Source organism: Pinus tabuliformis, chromosome 2_1 (assembly GCF_031772625.1).
Source record: "Pinus tabuliformis cultivar Carrire ecotype Pingquan chromosome 2_1, CPIR1, whole genome shotgun sequence".
NCBI lineage: Eukaryota > Viridiplantae > Streptophyta > Pinopsida > Pinales > Pinaceae > Pinus > Pinus tabuliformis.
The window spans coordinates 92,503,001-92,527,983 of NC_142299.1; the positions used below are offsets into that span (position 1 = coordinate 92,503,001).

General features: G+C 36.3%; 2 pseudogenes; both read right to left on the reverse strand.

Moving 5' to 3' along the window:
• Positions 1–10,708: 10,708 nt before the first annotated feature.
• LOC149198937 (syntaxin-22-like) lies at positions 10,709–12,364 on the reverse strand (annotated as a pseudogene).
• A 4,315-nt stretch (positions 12,365–16,679) lies between these two features.
• On the reverse strand, positions 16,680–17,619 carry LOC149198938 (syntaxin-22 pseudogene; annotated as a pseudogene).
• Positions 17,620–24,983: the final 7,364 nt, after the last annotated feature.

Genomic DNA, 24,983 nt, shown 5'->3' on the forward strand with positions numbered 1-24,983 from the left:
TGTGGAATTCTTCGGATATAGTTGGAGATCTCAATGTTTTTCTTAGCGGGATTCCAATCACTCGGCATTCTCCTCTACTATTAAAAACTCATGCATACCATATTTTTTTTTCCTATTTCACTGCATTGCATTCTTACCTGAGCTGAGGTGTCAAAATCTTGTTGAGTTCCATGTGAAATTACCCTTCACATATGCTATTCCCTTCTGCGCATATGATGAATTATTTCTCCTCTTTGCGTGAAAGTGTTGGCTCTGTATCTTTGTATTTTTGTATCTTTGCTTGATGATGACCATTGTTTATGTTCTTTCATGGACATTTGACCGGTTTTTGAATCCTATACGTGGAAACCTCGCACTCGTTTCTTCCTCTTTGTCATTTTATACTTCCACTATCTTGCATCATTTGTATGCCCAAATCGATATTTGAAATTAAACAGATTTTTTTTATGCCATTCCTTTGTATTATCACCTTGCATCATTTGTATGCCCAAATCGATATTTGAAATGAAATCGATTTGTATGTCACTCCTTTGTATTATTGTTGCACCATATTTTTATGAAAATCTTTTAAATTATACACCCACCATGGTTTGAACCATATGCACCTTTTTTTTTGGTGTTATTGAATTATATGCATACTTTATGTTTTTCATGATTTGAAACCATTGCATATATTATGCATCCTTATTACATACTCATATCATATTCATATATATTTAATTTAATGATTTTTTTTCAAAGTCTCTTTGTCCTTGTCCATGCATATAATTTATTCTTCCTCCTTGTACTTTAGGGTAATAATTTATTCTTCTTCCTTGTCCTTTAGGGTCATTATTCTTCCTCCTTCCTCCATGTTCTCCTTTACATGATGCATTTGTTCCTCTTTTGAAATGACCATTTAAGATCATTTCAAATCAAACATCATAGATATATTATTGAACCATGCATCATTTTATTTCATGATACTAACCCATGATTGTTTGCTTTGTAGGTAAAGAGATAAGACTTGAATATGGTCATAGGGTTTATGTTTTTTTATGAAAGAGAGGATATACATGGAATGAAAGGGATATAGTTTTTTTATGATAGAGAGGATATGCATGGAATGAAGGGTTTTATAGGAAGATGTATTTGAAATGAAGGGTTTTTCTCTCTTATACATTTATGGTTTAATTAGAATTCTAAATTAGGATTTTTTTCAAAATAAAATGGTATTAAAAATAATTTGTAACTTACAGTACTTTCCTTGATTGAGTAGCTCTTTTCAGTTGATGATGATCTTAAATAGTGTTGACTAGTACAGGTCCCTTTTTCTTTAATTATGAACTTTGAATGAATATAGGTCCCTTTTGATGTTGATCTTTGTATATAATTCTATTCTGACAAAAATTTCTATGTTGATCCTCAGGTCTCTTTGTATGTTGTTCATGCGATGTTGCTCCTATTTAGGTCCCTTCTCACAAATTTGATGTTTGAATTTTCAGGTCCCTCTGAAGTAAAATTTTCAATTCCCATAGGTCCTTCATGTTTTGAGTTGCTTCCATATGAAGTTGATCAGTTTGTTGAGTTGTTTAACCATGTTAAGTGGCTCATTTTTTTTTAAACAAATACACTTGTTTTATTCTGTCTTCCCCCCTCGCTTATTTGGAGACTTGTCCTTAAGTCTAGAAATTGGAGATCAACTTGAAATATAAACTGAAACATAAACTATAATAAAAAGAAAAGAATTCATATTAGCCAAGTGACTTGGTTTTATGAATTCAAATTTGTACTTTGCCAAAAATATGGATTTTCACAACCAAATATTTTTATTATTTTTTATATTCGTTTCTATATTTTATTTTTTATTTTTTTATTTTGCAAGTAAGGAAGGCATATGATTATGCTTTTCCAAAACTTGCATGTTTTCCTTTGTTTAACATTTCTTCAAAAATTATTCCTTATTCATTGGTTTATCATACACTTTTAGTCTATGCCCATTGACTAAGAATGATGTTACAACTTTGTCTATTCTTTTAATTCTCACCGATCCATTGTCAAATATTTCCTTTATTTCATATGGGTCTAGCGAATGAGTGGTAAATTTTTCTTTGAAATCTTTGTATTTTGAATCAAATAGAAGCAACCAGTCCCCTATATGAAAAATATTCTTCTTAACAAAAATTTATGCCATTTCATTCATTGCTACTGCATTAGTGATGTATGTTCTACAACTTCCTTTCTGAACTCATCTAATTCATTTAGCTACAGGATTCTTTGTTGTTGTGCTTCTGACAAGTCCAGTCCTAGTTTGGTTGCAATTTTGTATGTATGGATCTCAAACTCATTTAATAGCAGAACTTATTTACCATAGAAAAGATGATAGGGGCTAAATCCAGTAGCATTCTTCCATTTTATTCTATAAGAATGTTATTAACCTTTCTAGTGAAATTTTGGATCCATTTGTTTTTTGCCTCTTGAATAAAGGGCTCAATTTTCACCATTGCTCCTAAAAATATTTCATTTGAGGACATTATTTGTAACATTGAATATTGAATTAGAGGCCTTCCTGACAATGTTAAGGAGCTTATTAGGCAAGACTGTGCTATTGTGCTTAGGAAAGAAAAGCCTCCTAAAAGAAACATTAGCAAAAATGAGTTTCTTGCCCTAAAAGCCCTAAGGGATAACCCTGACATTGTTATCCTAAGAGCGGATAAAGGTGGGGCTGTTGTTATTTTAGATAAAGCTGATTATGTTAACAAAATGAATGACCATCTCTATAATAGTGGTAGTTACATTAAGCTTAATAAGAATCCTATTAAAAAAGTTTCTAAAGAAGTTGCTTTTGCCATAAAATCTAATAATTCTCTTAATCATCTCAGCAAAAATCTTATTGAAAGCAACCCTCTCACCCCTAGAATTTATGGCCTTCCGAAGATTCATAAAGATGGGATCCCCCTGAGACCTATTGTTAACACAATAGGTGGGCCCACTTATCTTCTTGCTAAATTCCTAGCTCAAAAACTCAAACCTCTTGTTGGTTGCACTGATTCCTTTGTTAAAGACTCTGCTTCCTTTGTTAAAGAGTTGAAAGATATAAGGCTAGAGCTTGGGGATCTGTTAGTAAGCTTTGACATTGTTTCCCTTTATACTAATATCCCTATTCAAGAAGCCATCGATGTCATTAATTGTGTTACTAATGAGAATACAGCCAAATTGGTTGGTTTATGCCTTACCTCTACATTTTTCAGCTTCCAAGATGAGTTATATAAATAGACTTGTGGGGTTGCGATGGGTTCTCCTCTTTCCCCTATAGTTGCCAACTTGTTCATGGAATATTTTGAGAGACATGCTTTAGCCTCTACTTCACTCCGCCCCAAGCGATGGAAGAGGTTTGTTGACGATACTAATATCTTGTGGCCCCATGGTCGTGAAAAATTAAATCTATTTCTCCACCATCTTAATTCCCAGCCTAACTCCATCAAATTCATGATGGAAGTCGAGGTAGATGGATGTCTCCCTTTTCTTAATATTCTCCTCTCTAGAATGGATGATGGTACTGTCTCTCATCGGGTTTTCTACAAGAAAACACACACTAAACAGTATCTTCATGCCAATTCTCATCATTTTCTAGCACAAAAACTCGGGGTTCTCAATGCCCTTGCGACCCATGCTGTAAGAATTTCTGATGAGAATCACTTAGAAGAGGAAAATTCTCATCTTCTAAATTTTTTTGAAAATAATGGCTATATCATGCAGCAAGGCCTCAAAGCTTTTCTAAGGGCTAGTAAAGAATCAAGGATTAAACCTTCTCGTGACGATACAATCTCCAGTGTTCAACTTCCTTTTATTCAAGGGACCACCGATAAGATTTCTCATATCCTCAAAAAGAACAAAGTTTCTGCTACCTTCAAACCCCTTAATACCATTAGAAATTCTCTTAGATCTATCAAAGACCTTGTAAACCCTAAAGACATGAAAGGGGTCTACTCCATCCCATGTTCCTGTGGGATTCCCTACATTGGGGAAACTGGCTGCTCCATTCACTAGAGAATCCAAGAACATGCAACAGATATTAAGCACAACCGCTATTGTTCCTCGACTTTAGCTGAACATGCAGTGAAATCCAATCACAATGTCTGCATCGAGGATTCCCGGGTCATCGCCAATATTGATCACTTCCATCATAGGAAACTTTGAGAAGCCATTGAAATTGAAAAATGTGCTATTAATCTTAGTAGGGATGATGGCTAGAAGTTAAGTAGAAGTTGGATCCCCGCCCTCTTTTCATAATTTTTTTTCAATAAATATAATAGTTAATAATTGATTATTTTTATTTTTATATTGCAATGTACATCCTCTTTGACCTCCCTATTAAAATATTACCCAATATTTTAATATAATAATATTTAAATATAATTGTTAAATATTATTCATTTTTAATAATAACCATATTAAACTTATTTTTAATTATATATTTACAAATATTCAATTCTTATTATATTATTAAATTAATCTAACTAATTTTGAATTCAATATTATTTTAATTAAAAATATTAATAAATTAAAATAAAACATAACAAAATAATAATAAATTTATTCAACTAATTTTTTAACAGCTATTTCCTAACGGCTAACTCTGGAACAAATGCATCCTTGCTATTTAAGCATTTTGACTGACTGATTTTTTCACCTTTGTCCTCATGATGAACCACATTAGATGGTTCAAAACATCGACCAAAAACTCATGATGTGATTAATCCGAAAGAATTTATCAAATACCATAATTCTTCATTCAATTCTTCTGACTAATCCTTGTTGTGCATCTTCATTGTCTTTTTCATAATGTTCTCAAGGAATTTATTTGTTGATTCCACTTGTCCATTCGCCTGAGGGTGATATGGAGTTGATTTCATATGCTTGATCTTATATTTCTCTGTAAGGTCTCGAACAAGCTTGGAAGTGAATTGTGCTCCTTGGTCTGTCACAATCTACCCTGGAACCCAAAATCTTATAAATATCTCTTCAAAAAGAAAAGATACCACTGCATCTTTTGTTTCCACCCATTTTGTTACATAATCAGTACATACTAGGATGTACTTCTTTCCATTAGAGGGTGGATTGATAGGGCCCCAAAAGTCAAGATCACATTGCTCAAATGGCTCTATAAGTACTTGTGGTTTCAATGGAATTTCATTAGATACTACAGGCCTACCTATCCTTTGCCAGTTGTCACACTTTTTAACATAAGTCTTTGAGTCTTTGAATATTGATGGCCAAAAATAGTCTAGATTCACACCTTGTATGTTTTTCTTTTGTCAAAATTACCACCACAAGGTTCATCATAACATGCTTTTAAAATATCTAGAATTTCATCTTCTCTTATACATTTTCTAATTAAAAGAGCAGCTCCAATATAGAAAAGGTCACCAATAACCCAACTATATCTAGCACTAACTCTAATTATTTTCTTTTTTTGTTTGTTTGTAAAATGAGAAGGTAATTTTCCAAATGATAAATAATTGGCTATATTAGAAAACCATGGAGTTTTTACTGGTATAGCAAATAAGTGTTCATCTGGAAAATTATCAGAAATAGGAACAATGTCACCAGAAATATGAAGCCTTGACAGGAAGTTTGCCACTTGATTGTCTTTTCTTGGTCGATCTAAAACAGTAATGTCAAATTCTTGTATTAATAAAAGCCATCTAGTGATTCTGCCATTGGTGATTGGTTTATTCATTAGATATTTTATGGATGAATGATAAGTATGAATGAACACTTGATATCATTTTATGTAATGTCTGAATTTATTTACTGCATGCACAACATCTAGCATTTCTTTTTTAGTTATTGTATAATTCAACTCTGCTGGAGTTAGATTTTTACTGATGAAATATATAGCATAGTTAAATTGATTTTCTTTTTGTCCTAGAGAAGCTCTTATTGTTGTATCTGATGCATTAGTGGATATGTGAAATGGTAATAACCAATTTTGTCCTCTGAGAATTGGTGCTATGGAAAATTTGTGTTTGAGTTTATCAAATGCATGTTGACAATCAATATTCCATTGAAATTCTATGTCTTTTGTAAGCAGTTTAAATAATGACAGTCTTTTTTACTGAAATTTTCAATGAATCTCCGGTATAGTCTACATATCCCAATAAAATTCTTACTTCTTTTTGAGTTGTTGGTGGTAATAGGCTTACAATTATTTCTATCTTTGCTAGATCCACTTTTATTCCAGATGATGAAATATGGTATCCCAACATTATCCATTTAGTGAGAATCATAAAGAATTTATCATTACTAAGAGATAGATTTATCTCAATGCATCTTTGTAAAACTCTTTCCAAGTTGTTTAAACAATCATCAAATGTATTTCCATAAACAATAAAATCATCCATGTAAACCTCTACACATTCATGTATGAGATCAGCAAAGATAGCCACGACTGCTCTTTGGAAAGTAGCGAGTGCATTACATAATCCAAAAGGTAACACATTGTAAGCATATGTACCCCATGGACAAGTAAATGTATTTTTGTCTTTATTCTCTAATGTTATCTTGATTTGATTATAACCACTAAATCCATTAAGAAAATAAAAGAACTTTTTCCCTGCTAATGAATCTAGTACTTGATCGATGAATGGTAGTGGGAAATTATCCTTAAGTGTTGCTTTATTCAATTCCCTATATTCTACACAGATTCTCCATTTTCCATTTTTCTTAGGAACAACAACTAAGGGATAAACCCATTGACTATTAGGGATGGGGTAGATAAATCCTACCTGTAATAATTTCTGAAATTCTTGTTTTACTATCTCCTTCATCATTGGATTCATTCTTCTTTGTGGTTGCCTTACAGGTTTGATACTTTCATCTATGTAAATATGGTGGATACATGTTTTTGGATGAATTCCATGCATTTATCTATAATCCCAAGAAAAAGCTTGTGAGTATTTCTTTAATAGTGCAATTACTTGTTCTTCCTATGATGATTGTAAATTATTAAAAATATTAAGATTCTTTCCACAACTAATTTGAATCACTTTACTTTGAGAATTTGTAATTGAGTTAACAGGAAAAATTTCTTCAAATGATGTTTGTAATGAATTAATAGTGCAATTTTATTGAAAACATTGATCTAAAAGTTGATTTGTAGCTTCATTGGATGGTTCTTAGATGCTCTGAAATATCAAGTTCTGAAATGAAGAGATCTATTAAGTCTTGATTATCCTCTTCTCTAAAATCCAAAGCTTGATTAATTCTTAGAATATGTGTTGGGTGCAGTATAGGCTCTATAAATGTACCAACATTTAATTTGTCAATCTGGATAGTTTGTGAACTTCGATACATGGCACTGGAAATGCCAGAGAAAGCCCCTGACAACCTGCAAAACAAATGATAATCTATATTGCGTATTAATCTCATCAATAAATGAAATCCTGCACTAAAAGAGAATTCAAGAAACACCAATCCAAACAATTAAAATCATGTGGGAAATAAAAGCAATCAATGCGAAAGGAAATTCTAATTACAAGCGAATAGAAGGGAAATCTGAACTAGAAATAAAGCAGTGTCGGCATAATAACAAAAAGACTATAAATGCTGGAATAAATTCAAAATAAATTCAAAACCATTATGCTTGCACTAATTCTACCTGCACTAATTCTGTATACGGTTAACTTGAAAGAATCAACAACATAACAAGGAAATTTACTGTGTAAATAAACTTATGAAATAAATTAAATTAATATGAATTTCTCACCTTCCTTGTCCTGAAAATAAATCTTGTAAAACTGTCCAGAAGTTAAAGGAAACTATAATGGTAATTAAACATTTATCGATATCAAACACAATGTAGTTTCCTTATTTATAAATGTTGGTTCTACAAGTAGGTGTTTGGTCAATTTAGAGTGTCCTAAATTGCTATATTAATTGTCAGTCGAGGAGTCATAAACTATTGAAGTGTGGCACACTATATGTGCAAGATAACCTATTTCTTACTTTTTGTCGTTTTTTATTTTTTTATTTTGTTTTGGGGGTTTTTATCTTCTTTTATCTCCCAATGTGAAATGGAAATTCTATCCCTGAGTTTTAAGATTACTCTAAAAGACAAGTATGGATATAAATTTTCAAGGAAATTATGTCGTTTATAATGATTTCCAAAACTTCAAACTTCAGAGGGTCTTAGAACATACTAATGATGAAATTAATTCCTAAAAGAAAATGAAAATGTGCCACTATTCTAATCAAACAAACAGTGAACTATTGATCATGAAACCATTATCCCTATTGCTGTCTAAATACAAAAGAAATGAATTAAGCTACTGCACTCAAAGAAATCCAAAAATTGTGAGTAAAGTAAAGATAAAATCAAATTACATCAATTCATAGTCTGACCCCTCGCCAGTTAGTCCAGCTATGGCTTTCGGAGGTAATCATCAACAACTTGAGCAATCTGATATCTAATTGCAGAAAAGTAAACTAAAATCAAATCACATCAATTCATAGTTTGACCCCTCGCCAGTTAGTCCAGCTATGGCTTTTGGAGGTAATCATCAACAACTTGAGCAATCTGATATCTAATTGCAGAAAAGTAAACTAAAATCAAATCACTTCAATTCATACTCTGACCCCTCGCCAGGTAGTCTAAGCTATGGCTTTCAGAGGTAATCATCAACAACTTGAGCAATATGATATCTAAACTGTCTAACGAAGCAAATGAACTAAACTAAAATCAACAAAACAGAACTGGAATTAAAAGCTAAGAAAAGCAAGTCAACAGAAAGGCTGATTCCATGTCACTAGTTTTTGCAAAAGGAAATGTATGAAGATTCCCGGGCCTACTGTAATCTGGAACATGCACACTGATCAACGTTAACAACAATGTACAAAGCATGTAAAATTATGAACAAGAATGAAGTGTTAGTACCATAGTAAATGAAATATACATAAGTGAATAACTATGGCATATTTGCAATAAACATAAAGAAACACAACATGAAATTGTACAGCAATAAGAAACGAAACCTCGGTGTGTGCAGGGGCCCTCTGCACAACCTCGGGCAACAACTATCAATCAAGAATTACACTTCACGCAATCATGTAGAAACAGAGTCTTCTCATATATTTCAAAACGCAGTCACAACAATGAAACTAGTGTCACAGCATAGTGGGCTTTTTATCAGCAAAATTATATTCAAAAGACTAACTCCTATGCATATAGAAATGCATTATTTATAACAAAAGGTTACATAACTATTTTCCTATAAACTACGCTGACAGAGGACACGTAAACGACAGCGTCCATGGATTTAGCATCATGGCTATCGAGATTATGCAATCTATTGAAAACGGCTTGTTGGATTCACATCGTGGGCAGCCTACAGGTGTCAGCGTGCCTCCAGAGATCTAGAAATGGCCACGAAAATCTTTCACGTGCTTGGAAACGAAGTCTTGTTGTCGTAGGACTCTTCTGTTTGACCACCGCTTGACCACCGTTGACCACGACCTCCCCTGATGAATCCGACTGAGCCAATAGGACTCGGTCCATGTCCAAGTCATTTCCAACTTGCCCATGTGGCTCGCTTTGCCTGATGACACTTGCAATGTAGACTTTAACAAAAACAGCTGCGGAAAGTTGAAGCAGCTGCGGAAAGTGACAGGATTCCGCAGCTCAATGAGCAAAAATCTAGTTCAAACAGCAGACACAAAACATAGTTAAAAAAACCACTTTAAATGCTCTTTTATGATTAATATGCAATGATGTTGATAGCTTAGGAGGTCTAGGTGAATGGAAAGAGTCTAGGAAAGTGTACAGGAAAGATGCAAGTTCAGGGCTCAACAGTAGGCAGAGCTGATCTTGTGGATTCAGACAATCTGGAGGGACGCGATGTTTATTTAAAATATTTCAAGTGCAAATATGATTAACGATGCAGCAAATGAAATAGTTTGTAAAGGAACAATTTGCAGCAATTTATATATCATTAACTTGAAGAAGGAAACGAGACTGAAAGTGTTACATAGTAAATAATAATCTAAATGCTAATTAATTTAAGAACTCTAAAGCAGTGTTGAGCTGGTCTAGAGGCCAACCCAGTGAGCTCACACCCTCACTTAACCTGGTTCACACAGTAATCAGAATAATTAGATGCAACAGATGAATAGAAAAAGCATGGATAGAAATTGCTTCAATTAATTCCTAAAAAAAACAATCTTTACATCAATAAGACATCGGCTTAACTCCAGCAAGTAGGAGAAGCGATCCACAACTAGAATCCACATGCTGCTACATTGGGACAACTTCTCCTCCCTTCTGCGCTTCCTTTCGTGTGCACTGCCTCTTGATCGATTTCCTTCCTTACTGTCTAATTAATTGGCTAACTGACTGACCACCCTTGCTCCAGGAAGTTTCTCAAAATTATATAGGCATCATTTTACAAATTGGGGCTTTTCAACAGCCAATTAAAATACAAGAGGGAAGATTATTAGTTTTAACAATCTGCCGAATTAAGAATTAGTTTGAACTGAGTGTTGAAAGAGGGAACGATTATGGTGAATCGTTTCTCTTTTCCTGGAGTAGTTGTTGCTGGAAGGTGTGGTTTGAATGATCAATTTTCTCCTTGGGTGAGCTACTCATAGGTTGGCATCGGCACATATCTCTAGAAACATAGATAAACTTTGGTGAAGCATGATTCATTGTCGTTGAAGAACACGTGGTCAATTATAAAACAAGGACTATGACCACAATGATTATTGCCACACCTAAAATTGCCAATGGTACCCAGCAACTCAGGCATTTTCTAGACTTCTGACTTTTGGATGCTTTAGCAAGTTGGGTTCTAGCTTCAATAGTGGCAGAATATGAGCTCTCAATATTAGAATCGATGTCATCAATCATGATGCCTTACTCATTAACTAGTACAACAAGTTCCTTAAAAAGTCTCATTAAATTCTAAAATTTGGTTATAACTTTCCTTTGTTCCTTGATCTCTTTCTTCAATGATGCCTTCATTGAAGGACACTTCATTTTCTAATTGGACGAATTCTTGTTTTCTTGATTCTGTGAGAAGGTGCTGCTGTTGATTTACTTTTGCACTTGAATCAGGAACAGTTGAAGAGTAACCTGTAGACTCAGTCACTTGAGGAACAAAAGATGTGCAATCCATCTCATGCTCAGCAACAGGTTGTTGGGCCTTCTGATACTCTTTTAGTATAGCATAGAATTATTTACCAAGTTTTGCATCAGCGACCTTTTTACTTGCAGAAACCTCTTGGTGCTTATCTATTTCACTAGCTTCTTTGAGTCAAGCAGAAGTCTCTTTCACTAGGTTCCTAATATGCTGCCTAGTCTTATGCAACTTCTCGCAAAGTTATGGAGGTGCCTAGATCATTGAGAAGGCGCTTGAAAGATGAAACAACGGTGTTAACAACTGAGATAATAGGCTTGGATTGCTTAATCGTGACCACGATACGCTTCAACCATTGGCATCCAAACAATTAACATCTATGTCGGACTGAAGTAGTAACCCAAATGCACCATAGCAAGCCAAGGAACAAAATCCTTCAAACACGATGATACTGGTGTAAGAGTTTGTATGGACAAGTGCAAATCCACTACCAGCAAAATGCTTAGTCACATCATTGCCTTCATGAATAGACACAAGACCATGTTTGAGTTCAACATAGTGCAGGAAGCCATAAAATTGTGTAGGCAAGTAAATGCAATGGTACAGAAACGTAAATGCAATGGTGCAGGCACATCCCAAAGCATAATCAAACCGGTTTTAATCCTGCAACATATAAACCTTAATTAAATTTTCATTAATGCTATTTTAATCCTGTTAAAACAAAGAAGTAACAAATACTCTTCGAAAATACTCATTTAGCCAATCGACAGCATGAGAGAAATAAATAAAAATAAGACAAAACAGAGACCCAACATTCCCCTATGCTGACCATCTTGCATGTCCTCATGCAAGGAAATCTGATACTGTTACTTCCTCAAAAAAAACAAAATTAGAAACATTTGTAGGCATTCAAAATGATGTTCTTGCAATTTTTCGTGATCACATTTCCTGTGCTAGATAAATCTTGCTCTAAAACAACATGTCTGCTGGACTCTTTATTTTCTTAAACTGATTTCAAGAAAACCTAAAATGAAAACTATCATGGAAAAACTAAATTGCAAGGATGGTGTTATTACTTGATAAAATAGCTAAATTTTAAAATTTCCAAAATAATATCTCACAAGCATCCCTAATCAGAAGTTACACTTTAAAATCCTCATTGTAGATATGAGTGACATGATTTAAAAGCCATGTCGTTAAAAGTAGACATAGTAATACCTTCCCACAATGACCATTTTACCAGTATCCATGTATAGTCAAAGCTCCTCTTGCCTGGACACAATGAATTACCTAAATTAAGGGTCCCATGTCCATAAAAATCATTCCAAAAATATAGAACTCCAAGGTATAAAAACAAAATTATTTTAAAGCCATTCTCAAAGAGATTAATAGTGAGTTTAGGGGAAGAAAAAACAACCAAGTAAATTATAATGTAGAGTTAGCTTTAATACCATAGCATGGCCCTGCTTCCAGCAGGCATCCATAGCCTCAATAGGGATACCTTTTAACGTTATGAAATGCTTTTGTTCCACATATTAGATATAGATTCAGAGTTATTTAAGAGAATTTAATTTTTCTCTTTTTAGAAGTTAATTGAAGGTCGTTGTCTTGGCTTGATAACCAGCTATCGACAGTGCCATTCACAAGAACTAACAAGAATGAACAAGCTGGCTCGTGATGAGACCTCTTGTCTTCCATTTTTTCAATTGAAAGTCATTACCTTGGCTTAGTGACCAGTGCGGTAATGTCACACTCCTTAGGACCCATGATCATAGTAGGTCAACTCGCAATGAGACCTCCTATCCCTCAATAAATTCGTTTTTTTTTTTTTTTTTAACTTTGATTATGATTAACCTCATATGGGTTACTTAATACGTGGGGAAGAAAATCTACTCTTTAAGAGTGCAGGTTGGCGCGAAAAGTTTTTAATTACTATTCTTTACTGGTTGGTCGTGCTACCCTAATAACTTATTTTAAAAAACATCTCGGATAATGACCAAAAATATTCCTTTAGTTGATCATGCCAGGGTTCTTTATGAAAGCTTATTAGAGTTTTGTAGGCGCGATCCACCATAGTAGGCTTTTCACCAGTCCCTTCGAAGAGGAATTTGAAAAGATTTTTTGGATGATAGTTTGTTAGAATAGGAAAAATTATTACATGTAACTTAAAACAATATCCTTGATTGACATGTTAATCCATAATCAGAGTCACTTTAAAATATGAGGTATTAAGTGTAAATTTCTTTTGACAAGTCTTACCATGAGAGTGCATGATAATAGAAATTTCAAAAAGTTGTGTTTTTAGGGAATCACAAGTTCAAGGGTGTTGTTATGCATCTGTATTCATTATTCTACTATTATTCTACCCTATTTTTAAAGAAAGAAATATCACCTTTAAGTGAAGGCATACATCCAATGAATCCATGTGCATAACAAAATGGTGATTATACTCACACTTAGTTTTAAAGAATAGACTTCAAGACATACCAACGTGTGAGAAACCAATTGCTTCAATTGACATGGTACCAAGAGTTTTCGGATGATGAGTAAATAAGGTGGCTTGATGACTGCTTGAAACCAGGATTCAATGGAATCCACATATGTATGATTCTCCAATTGATGCAAGTCTTCCACAGTTTGATAGTCATTTTCCTGGAGGCACAAAGAATTTGGTGAAAGACAAAAGATAAATCCCTCAAATTCAGGCTCAAATATTTGATTTTCAAATTGACAAGAATGGTTAAAAGAGATTCTAGGGTTTCGAGTTTCAACAACATTTTCAAAACAAGTTCCAATGAAATATTGCTCTTATGGTGGTCTTTGAATGATAACTTCCTGGGGTGAATATTTTGCGGTAATGGGGGAAGCTTCCAAATTCATTCCCTTTCCAAACATGGAAGATGTAGTATTTTGTTACATGGGAATCAACCAGAAGAATAGGTGGTTCAAATTGTTGTGCAACCTCATGGTTAAGATTAGGGTTTATCATATGGTTTGGGCTACGGTTTGGTCTAGGTTTTGAATTAGAACTAGGGTATGGATTAGGGTTTGAATGAGAGCTAGGGTATGGGTAAGGACAAGGAGTAGGGTAAGGATTAGTATAAGGGGTAAGGTATGGATTAACGCTAGGGTAAGGTTGCACATGTAGTTGGGACCATGGATGAGGATAACTTAATGGGGCATTGGAAAGAAATTGTGGTTGTTGTTGGTGCTCATATGATTGAATTTGCATGGGAAATTGCCCTAGAGATAAGGATCTAAATGGTTCTTAAGCCATGGATATATCTGGCTCAAGGATGAGGGCCAAGGAGAGGGCCACTGCGACCATAAAGTAGGATATTCGATTGGAGGAGGATTGAAAGTTTGCCATGAAACTGTAGGATTATAAACATGTTGAGGAACCTGCTCAGGAAAATAAGCATTATTCCAAGTATCAAATGATAAGGGGTTTTGAGTTATACCTGGTAGTCGATTTGATTCCTTACTTGATTTCCTCAGTACCTTTAGTAATCTTGGTAGTAATGGGAAATGTTCTGTTGGATGATTCTCTTCACAAATTTTACAAATTTTCAGGCTACTAAGTGGGCACTTTCCAAGGAGATGTTTCTTTCTACAGTTGGCGCAAAATATAAGTGGTGGGTTTTCATCCTGCTCCCACTCTTCTTGCAAATCATCCAATTTTGAAATCAAAGATTTAATAATATCATTTTTATGTTTAATCAAAATATTAAATTTTTCACTTGTTAATTCTTCATTGGATGAATTGTATGTCTCTGTAGCAGCATAAAAATTCCTCATTAGATGATTCCTCAAAATACCATTTCCCTATTTTTAACAAGCCAATTGGTACATTCGTTACCACATGAATGGTGTGTGTATATATATATATATGTGTGTGTGTGTGTGTGTAGGGTGTGGAGTTCTTTCAACATAAGAGAAAATGAGAAACCTTAATGCAATAGTGTAGGAAAGAAATAAATTCAAGGAACATAAAATTGCAAGAGAAACTAGGTGAAGGGAAAAAGCAAATGCGGAAGATCACCAAGGTCAATCCCCTAATCGCCTCCCCGGAAACGACACCAAAATGTTGGGTGAAATATAGGGTCTATAAATGTACCAACATTTAATTTGTCAATCCGGATAGTTCGTGAACTTTGAGACGTGGCACTAGAAATGCCAGAGAAATCCCCTGACAACCTGCAAAACAAATGCTAGTCTATCTTGTGTATTAATCTCATCGATAAATGAAATCCTGAACTAAAAGAGAATTCAAGAAACACCAATCCAAACAATTAAAATCAAGCAATCAATGTGAAAGGAAATTCTAATTACAAGCGAACAGAAGGGAAATCTGAGCTAGAAATAAAGCAGTGCCAACATAATAACAAAATGACTGTAAATGTTGGTATAAATTCAAAAGAAATTCAAAACCATTATGCTTGCACTAATTCTACCTACACTAATTCTGTGTAAGGTTAACTTGAAAGCATCAGCAACATAACAAAGAAATTTACTGTATAAATAAAATTATGAAAGAAATTAAATTAATATGAATTTCTCACCTTCCTTGTCTTGAAAATAAATCTTGTAAAACTGTCCAGAAGTTAAAGGAAACTATAATGGTAATTAAACATTTATCGATATCAAACGCAATGTAGTTTCCTTATTTATAAATGTCAGCTCTACAAGCAGGCAGAGACGGTCTTGTGGACTTAGACAATCTGGAGGGACGCGATGTTTATTGAAATATTTCAAGTGAAAATATGATTAACGATGCAACAAATGAAATAGTTTATAAAGGAACAATTTGCAGCAATTTAAATAGCATTAACTTGAAGAAGGAAACGAGACTGAAAGTGTTACACAGTAAATAATAATCTAAATGCTAATTAATTTAAGAACTGTAGAGTGGTGTCGAGCTGGTCTAGTGGCCAACCCATCCAGCTCACACCCTCGCTTAACCTGGTTCACATAGTAATCAGAATCATTAGATGCAACAGATGAATAGAAAAAGCATGGATAGAAATTTCTTCAATTAAATGCTAAAAAAAAACAATATTTACATTAATAAGACATTGGCTTAACCCCAGAAAGAAGGAAAAGCGATCAACAACTAGAATCCACTTGCTACTACATCAAGACAACTTCTCCTCCCTTCTGCGCTTCTTTCCATGCGCATTGCCTCTGGATCAGTTTCCTTCCTTACTGTCTAATTAATTGACTCACTGACTAACCGCCCCTGCTCCAGGCAGTTTCTCAAACTTATATAGGCATCGTTTTACAAATTGGGGCTTTTAAAAAACCAATTAAAATACAGGAGGGAAGATTATTAGTTTTAACAATATGTCGAATTAAGAATTAGTTTGAACTGAGTGTCGAAAGAGGGAATGATTATGGTGAATCGTTCCTCTTTTCCTGGATATGTTGTTGCTGGAAGGTGTGGTTTGACTGATCAATTTTCTCCTTGGGTGAGCTGCTCATAGGTTGGCATCGACGCATATCTCCAGAAATAGAGATAAACTTTGGGGAAGCATGATTCATCGTCGTTGAAGAACATGTGGTCAATTATAAAACAAGGACTATGACCACAATGATTATCGCCACACCCAATATTGCCAATGGTACCCAACAACTCAGGCATTTTCTAGACTTCTGACTTTTGGATTCTTTAGAAAGTTGGGTTCTAGCTTCAGCAATGGTAGAATATGAGCTCTCAATATTAGAACCAATGTCATCAATCATGATGCCTTGCTCATTAACTAGTACAGCAAGTTCCTTAAAAAGTCTCATTAACTTCTGAAATTTGGTTCTGACTTTCCTTTATTCCTTGATCTCTTTCTTCGATGATGGCTTCATTGAAGGACACTTCATTTTCTAATTGGATGAATTCTTGTTTTCTTGATTCTATGAGAAGTTGTTGCTCCTGATTTACTTCTGCACTCGAATCAGGCACAGTTGAAGAGTAACCCAAAGACTCAGTCACTTGAGGAACAAAACATGTGTAATCCATCTCTCACTCAACAGAAAGTTGTTGGGCCTTCTGCTACTCTTTTAGTATAGCCTGGAATTCTTTAGCAAGTTTTGCATCAACCACCTTTTTACTTGCAGAAACCTCTTGGTGTTGATCTGTTTCACTAGCTTCTTTGAGTCAAGCAGAAGTCTCTTTCACTAGTTGCCCAATATGCTGCCTAGTCTTATGCAACTTCTCGTGGAGATGTGGAGGTGCCTAGATCATTGAGAAGGTGCTTGAAAGATGAAACAATGGTGTTAACAACTGACCTAATAGGCCTGGATTCCTTAGTCGTGACCACGATGCACTTCAACCATTGGCATCCAAACAATTAACATATGTGTCTGACTGAAGTAGTAACCCATATGCGCCATAACAAGCCAAGGAACAAAATCCTTCAAACACGATGATATCAGTGTAAGAGTTTGTATGGACAAGTGTAAATCCGCTGCCAGCAAAATACTTAGTCACATCACTGCCTTCATGAATAGACATCGGACCAGGTTTGAGTTCAGCATAGTGGAAGAAGCCATAAAATGGTGTATGCAAGTAAATGCAATGGTACAGGGATGTAAAGGCAATGGTGCAGGCACATCCTAAAGTATAATCAAACCAATTTTAATGCCGCAACATACAAACCTTAATTATATTTACATTAATGATATTTTAATCCTGTTAAAACAAAGAAGTAACAAATACTCTTCGAAAATACCCATTTAGCAAAACGACAACATGAGAGAAATAGATAAAAATAAGACAAAATGGAGACCCAACAATAGGATGAATTTCTTATTTTGTTCATCAGGCTAAGATAATAAAGAAGGATACTGAGCAGGAGGATAGATTGTTATGTGCTTTCTTTCATTTCCATGTGATATGATCATACTTCCTGATCTACATCCAATAAAGAAATTAGTTATGGCTAACCATGGTCTTTCAAGAATTAAAGGATGGCCTCCTAAGTTTGTTTTTGGTTGTAGGACTAGGAAGTCTACAGGATATTCCCAAGAATCCAAAGAAACAATGATATATTCAAGTACTCCTTCAGGCACTACTTTGGATATATCATCTAGTTCCAAAAATGTAGTGATCGGTCGGATAATTGGCAAGTTCAAACATTTCATGGCTTCTGTTGTCATGACATTGATATCAGCTCCTAAGTCAGTTAGAGTTTTAGAAACTGAAAAATTGTTGATTCAAATTGTTACCATAGGTATTCCGGGATCAACATATTTTTCAATTGTGTTATTTGTTGACATAGGACAAGCTAATTTCCCAATGACATGAATTGTAGGTGAACCTTGTTTTCCTTTTCCAAATTTCTTTGTGCACAATTCCTTAATTGCCTTTGTATAAATAGGAATATCTTTAATAGTGCGCAATGAAGGAATTTTGACGTTAATTTTTTAATTCATATAAAATATCAAATTCAGGAAGAGAGATTAAATATTTTTTCTCTACTAAGCTTTCTGGAAAAGGAGGTGTTTGAGTTGTTACTATTCTATTTTTTGAATTTGATATTTTGCAATAAGTTTTCCAAGATTTCTCTGCTCCTCAATTTGTTCTTCTATAATCATAGGATAGTCTTTTTGTAATATTTTTATAGACCTGACCACCTTGAGTCAAATATCATACCTCTTCGAAGGGAAATTTCGGCTCTGCAACTACTCATGGAGCTAGGGTTTGGACTCTGCCTTCGCTTCCTATAGCTTTCGGCATCAGATTCAAGCTTAGGAAGTGACTGTTGGAAGGAAAGAACACATCGACGCGTCCTCAAGAATGAACATTTGCGGCCGCCTCCCTCAATGGCTCTGTATTCTGCAAGATTGAGTGTAGCCGCGCGAGATTTGATGTGGAACCCTAATAAGCCAGGTCTGATGCAGTGGATAAGAGACGAGGGCGGTTTCGTCTGCGTGGGTTTGAAGCTGGAAAAAAATGATCCTTCAGGCTTAGACCTGGTATCTTCAAAAGCTATATCCGTAGGTGTAGAGATAATATCGTTGTCGCGCCATATTCCCTTGGCTCTGCTGCCCCTAAATGTAGGTCCAAATCAAACTGATGCTATTCTTTTCCATCTCGCAGAGGTCATGCCCTACAGGGAGGCAGACAATCTTCATCTGCAGGTCATTAGCAACCTCGCGGTGAGGATAAGGAAAGCCCCCAGCCTCAGAAGACTTCTGCAGGCGGCCACGATTCTGGATGCTTTGAAAGGCAACAAATCAAATCTAAAGGGATCCAGTCTAACCCTGCATCCAAATAGCTTTTGGATCCAGCACTACTTTGCCGGGAACTCACGAGAAATAACAGTCATGAAGCAAGGATGGGATTTCTCTAGCCAGCCCCGGCTCCTCAACAGTCCATTCTTCCAGAGGACTACTAGGAACCCAGGCACAATATCTGTCATGGAGCAAGGCTGGGATTTTTCTAGCCAGCCCCTTCACCCCAACAGTCCATTGTTTCAGAGGGCCACCAGCTTCCTCTCGTCTCAGATTTGCAGAGGAAAGCTAAAGTCTGATCACTCTACCTCGTTCTAGATCCAGATCATGCTCCTTTCTGGAAAAACTCTGCTACAATGGGTGAGCTCTTCGGATCTAGTGCAGGACCTCAAGGAAATCCTGGAATTTAGGCTGGGGATTCCCTTTACATCTCAACGACTCCTCCACGAAGGTAAACAACTTGAGGATCTTTATCTCCTTTCTTTTTACAGCATTAAGAGAAATGCCTCCATCATTTTTACCCTTCGTTTGAGAGGGGGAGCTATTGGACAGTCATCTTCAGCTGCAGCTTTTTCATACAAAGATGTTGTTCATGCTCAGATGCCCAAGAAAACAGCTCCACCAACTCAAGCTCCCAAACCTTTTTTGGTGGACAAACTGGAGGAAAACCCCTCCATTGAAATAATGCATCCAACGCTGGATTAGCAAATCCAAAAGTATGCAGAGCCTGCCATTATTTGCAGGTTCAATGGGCTATGGCCACGCACAACAGATCTCTACCAATGGATTCACTCTTACTGGACCAACAATTTCTTCTCTGCTCAAATGGTTTCTTCATTGTAGTGTTTGCTTTCAATGAGGACTACCAAAAAGAATTAACAGAAGGCCCATGGTTTTGGGGCTCAACAGGTCTATTCCACACCCCTTGGTTCCCAGATTTCGATCCCTCTACAGCAATCATCACCAAGCTCCCCATCTGGGTCAGACTTCCTAATCTCCTGCGAATCTATGGCACTTTGCTATATTCCAAGGGATCGGCAATACTCTAGGCTGCTTTCTAGCCACAGACACCTCTAGAGGGGAAAAGGGCATATACACATTCACTAGAATCTGTGCAGAAATAGACATGAGAAAAGGTCTACCTGATCAGATTAATCTCAAAATTGGAGACTTCTATTGGACTCAGACCCTAGATTATGAGAACACAGCCTTTCGCTGTCGAAATTGCCATCATACAGGGCACCTTCAAAGCACTTGTCCCTCGATGCCGGCTCAAAAGAAGAAAGCCAATCCTAAGCCGAAATCCAAAAGCTGGAAACCTCATGATCCTCCCCCATGGATGATCTGAATGATTTTGATTCCAGCTCAGATGAAGAGGAAGGGGATGCGGAAGGAATGGACGCAAAGCTGGCACAGGATCCACCCTCGACTGGTCCTGAGGAATCTACTAGCCCACCAAACTCACAGAAAGCAACTCATGAGTCCTTTCCCTCGGATTCAGACAAGGATACCTCTCCGTCAGCCCAGCTCAGTTTGCAAATCATGCCAGCTCAGCAGAGTCATCTTGGTTGGGTCAAAGTTGGTAAAAAGAAAGGAAAAAAAGCCGAATAGTTGATTCCACCCACGTTGCGTAGAATCCTCTGTTCTGCTCTTGTTACACTGTTCTTCTTGTTACTTCTTGCTTAGCACTGCTCTCTTCTTGATTTCTCTTAGGGGCTGAGGTGGATAGTCTATCCTTTCCGACTGCCCATTTTCTTGCTTCTCTTGGCTATAACTTCATATTGTACCATATGTCCTCTTAATAGAATTAGTTTTACGGAGAAAAAAAAAATATTATAGACCTTAAGTGATCCAGGTGGCTCCAAAGACACACACTGGACAAAGAGGGCTTATGGAAGCTCAAAAATCAAATTGATTGGAATTCTTTCAAACCAAGACCAAAGTGTAGATCTCGTCATCCTACTCACAGCAGTGTGAATGGTTCGTCAATCCAAGCTCGTATGAGGGAGAGCGAGCCACCCAAATTTCTGGTCAAAGTTGGGCTATGGACCAGGCTTAAGTGTCCTGCAAATTGACCGACTCCCAAGCATGGAAGCTGGCTCCCGAAGCGGGAAAAATTATCGCCTCTTTAATTTGTCTAATAACCCTTATGTTTGTAGGAATTTACAGGGTAAGTTCCTCAGAAAGAATACCAAAAGGACACCGCTCACAACCAGATCACAGATGAATACACCAGTATTTTTGACGTGTTTAAAACCCTCAAAGAGGGAAACAGTCCACAGCCTGTCCCAACGTGGGTACTACAGGCAATTTATTAATCAAAGAATGAAAATTTACATAAGCTTCTCTCATGCACGGATTACCCGAACAATGACCCTCCATGCGCTTTAAATAGAACTCATGGACCAATCGGGTGTCAAGCCACGGATCAAGTGTCGGTAATACCGAGGAGAGAATGAACCGTCGGATCACTACATATCGTGACCGTCGGATTGTAAGTTACAAAATGCACAACGGTAAAGAAACAAACTTTACCTAACTCTATACTAGACCAAGTTGAACTTAACTATTTCCTATGTGTCGGAATATCCTAACATCCCCCCTTAAGAACAACTTGGGATAGGATTGAAGGATTTACAAATATGACACAATAGGAGAAGGAAGGAGGCACTAGAGCCTATCCCTCCTTAGTGACAGCTTCCTGAACTCCAAGCATATATCGAAGTTTAGTGAACTTCGCCTCTGTGAGAGCCTTTGTGAAGATGTCTGCAACTTGATCATCTGTTGAACAATATTGCACTTCAAGAACATGGTCATGAATGAGCTTTCTGATGAAGTGCATGCGTAGTTCAATGTGTTTGCTGCGCTGATGCTGGACTGAATATTTGCATAGCTGAATGGCACTTTGATTATCACACCAAAGTGTGGTTGGATGCTGCTGCTCAAAGCCAAACTCTGATAGGATCTGACGAAGCCACAAGGCTTCCTTACTAGCTTCCACGGCACCACGATACTCTGCTTCTACTGACGAAAGAGAAATGGCAGCCTGTTTCTTACAAGCCCATGTAATAGGTCCTGAACCAAGAGTGAAGACATAACCGGCAGTAGACTTCCGATCATCAGGGTCACCAGCCCAATCAGAATCAGTGAAACCAACTAACAGAGGAGCTGCTTTGGCACTGTAATGAATCCCAAACTGTACTGTACCTCGAACATAACGAAGTATTCTTTTAGTTGCTTTCTAATGAATTTCACGGGGGTTTTGCATAAAACGAGCAACAAGGCCAACAGCAAAGGAAAGATCAGGATGAGTATGGGTTAAATACAAGAGTTTTCCTACAAGTTGACGGTATAAGGTAGCATCAACTTCAGGAGAAGTACAAGAGACTGAAAGTTTGACTCCAGAATGAAAGGGAGAAGGGGCTGGCTTACAGTCTTCCATGTGAAAATGACGAAGAATATCACAAGCATACTTGGACTGGGAAAGGAAAATACCCTCCTTGGATTGCAAGACTTGAAGACCGAGAAAATAGTGTAACTATTTCCTATGTGTCAGAATATCCTAACAATGTTAGAAAAATTTTGAAAAGGACCTATTTTTAAATATAAAAAATTAAAAATATATGAATGTGGTGGCAGGTTACCACCCCCGCCACCCACAAAACCATATAACAAAAAAATATTTAATTAAAAGGACTGATGGCCATGACCCCGTCGGTCCAACTACATCCCACATTTTACATTATATATGGGGTGGGAGCGGGCCACCTCGGGTGGACCCGTCCCACACCCAAAACCATATTAACACATACATAGACTAAGGGTTGCAGGGCTTGAACCCGCCTAGCCGGTGTGGCCGCCTACCTCCCGGGCACCCTCACCAACAAACCTCACACAACATGCCATGTTGAACACCAAAGGCAACACAAACAAATTAACACATGTGCCCTTGTACCATTGACTGCAATGCGGAATTATGGAGGTAATGGGTGGGCCACCCAATGCAGACCCAACCCGGAAACATGTGGATTTATTTTTTAAAAAGAATTGTAATGTGTTAAAATGGGAGGGGTGGGGTTTGACCACCTGTTGATGCCTCGAAAATTGTTGCATCAACATCAGGGGATAACCACCTGGTCCGGACCTTAATACAGCTCCTTTTCCATTAGGGATGGTGGCTCCTACTGGATATAATGGGACCAGTTTCCCAGTAATGAATACAAAGGGATGGATGAGTGACTGGTTGTATAATAAGTGATAATGAATGGATGACTTAATCTAAAAGTGAAAATACAAATGACTATTCTATCCCGGGAAGCTTCTATTCTTAAGTGCAACGTTTGATGATCTCTATTCATCAATAGGCATATAGATGACTCTACTCAATAAACATAGAAATTCATTCATATAATAATTGATTTGTTCAAATAGTTGAACAAAGTAATTAATAAAACATTGTTACACTTATCTTTTTATATTACTGATACATGTATGATTAGAAGAAAAGCACACTGTGAACATCCAATAGTGGAAAGTATAAAGAATGCTGCTAAAACACATGCATATATTCAATAATAGCAAGAATGATCAAATAACAATTCACATAAAAAGAATGAATTCAGACATAGATAGTAGTACCATATGAGTTGCAAATCATTCCCAACATCAATTGCAATTCGAATTCCTTCTTCCGGCTCAGAAATACTTTTAAATAGAGGCAGTAGTGCACATCCACATAAAAGCTTCGTTATCAAAATTGGAATAATTGGCCCAGTCTTTATAAAAAAAAATATACCTGAAGTACAGTAGTGAAACTTTAGGTTTAAGTCATATACAAAAACTTATGACCCTTTCTAAATACATGAAAGTAATACTTGATTAAACTAACTAACTACAAAATTAAAATGCTACTAAATTGGTACAACTTGATCTTGAATATCTCCCCCAAAGCAATCTGGTAGTCGGCAGCATGATTCATCACTCTGGTTGTTTGCCTTTCGAATTGAGTTGGCATATCGCTAGCATTGGTTCCACTTCTTCAGGGCAGCTGAGACGAGAATTGAGTTGAGTAGAATAGGTGGCATCGTGTATATCGGGAATGATACACCCGATTGCATCTGTTAGGCACTTCAGGGCAGCTCTCTGGTTGTATGGTTTTACTAGGAACAACCAATAGGTGTCCCAAGTTAAACTTTTAATACCTGTGATCAATCTCCCATTCTTTTCCAGCTCTTGATAACATGATTGCTCCAATGTTTTGGCCAATAGTAACTTAACTGGTGTACATTGAGAGATCATATTAGATAAATAGAGAGTATTGTTAATTAATTCAATCAAATTACTTGTGGATAATTTGCATCTAGAAACTGCTCTCTCTGCCTTCATCAATTGGGACTGCCACTCCATAAATAAAATTTCTTTATGGGATTCTAGGATTTTAGGCAAATTTGCTGCCTGTCCCTCATTAGTGTCCTACCAAGTAAGAAAATCTGTTAAGGTCTCATCGGCCTGCTCTAAGTCTTGTCTAGCATCGACTGATTTATCGATTATTGATGCTGTTATGTCACACAGGGGTTCAACTTGAGCAATTTTATGACACAATAATATTATTTGTGTTACCAGTGCCTTATTAATCTGTAGTGC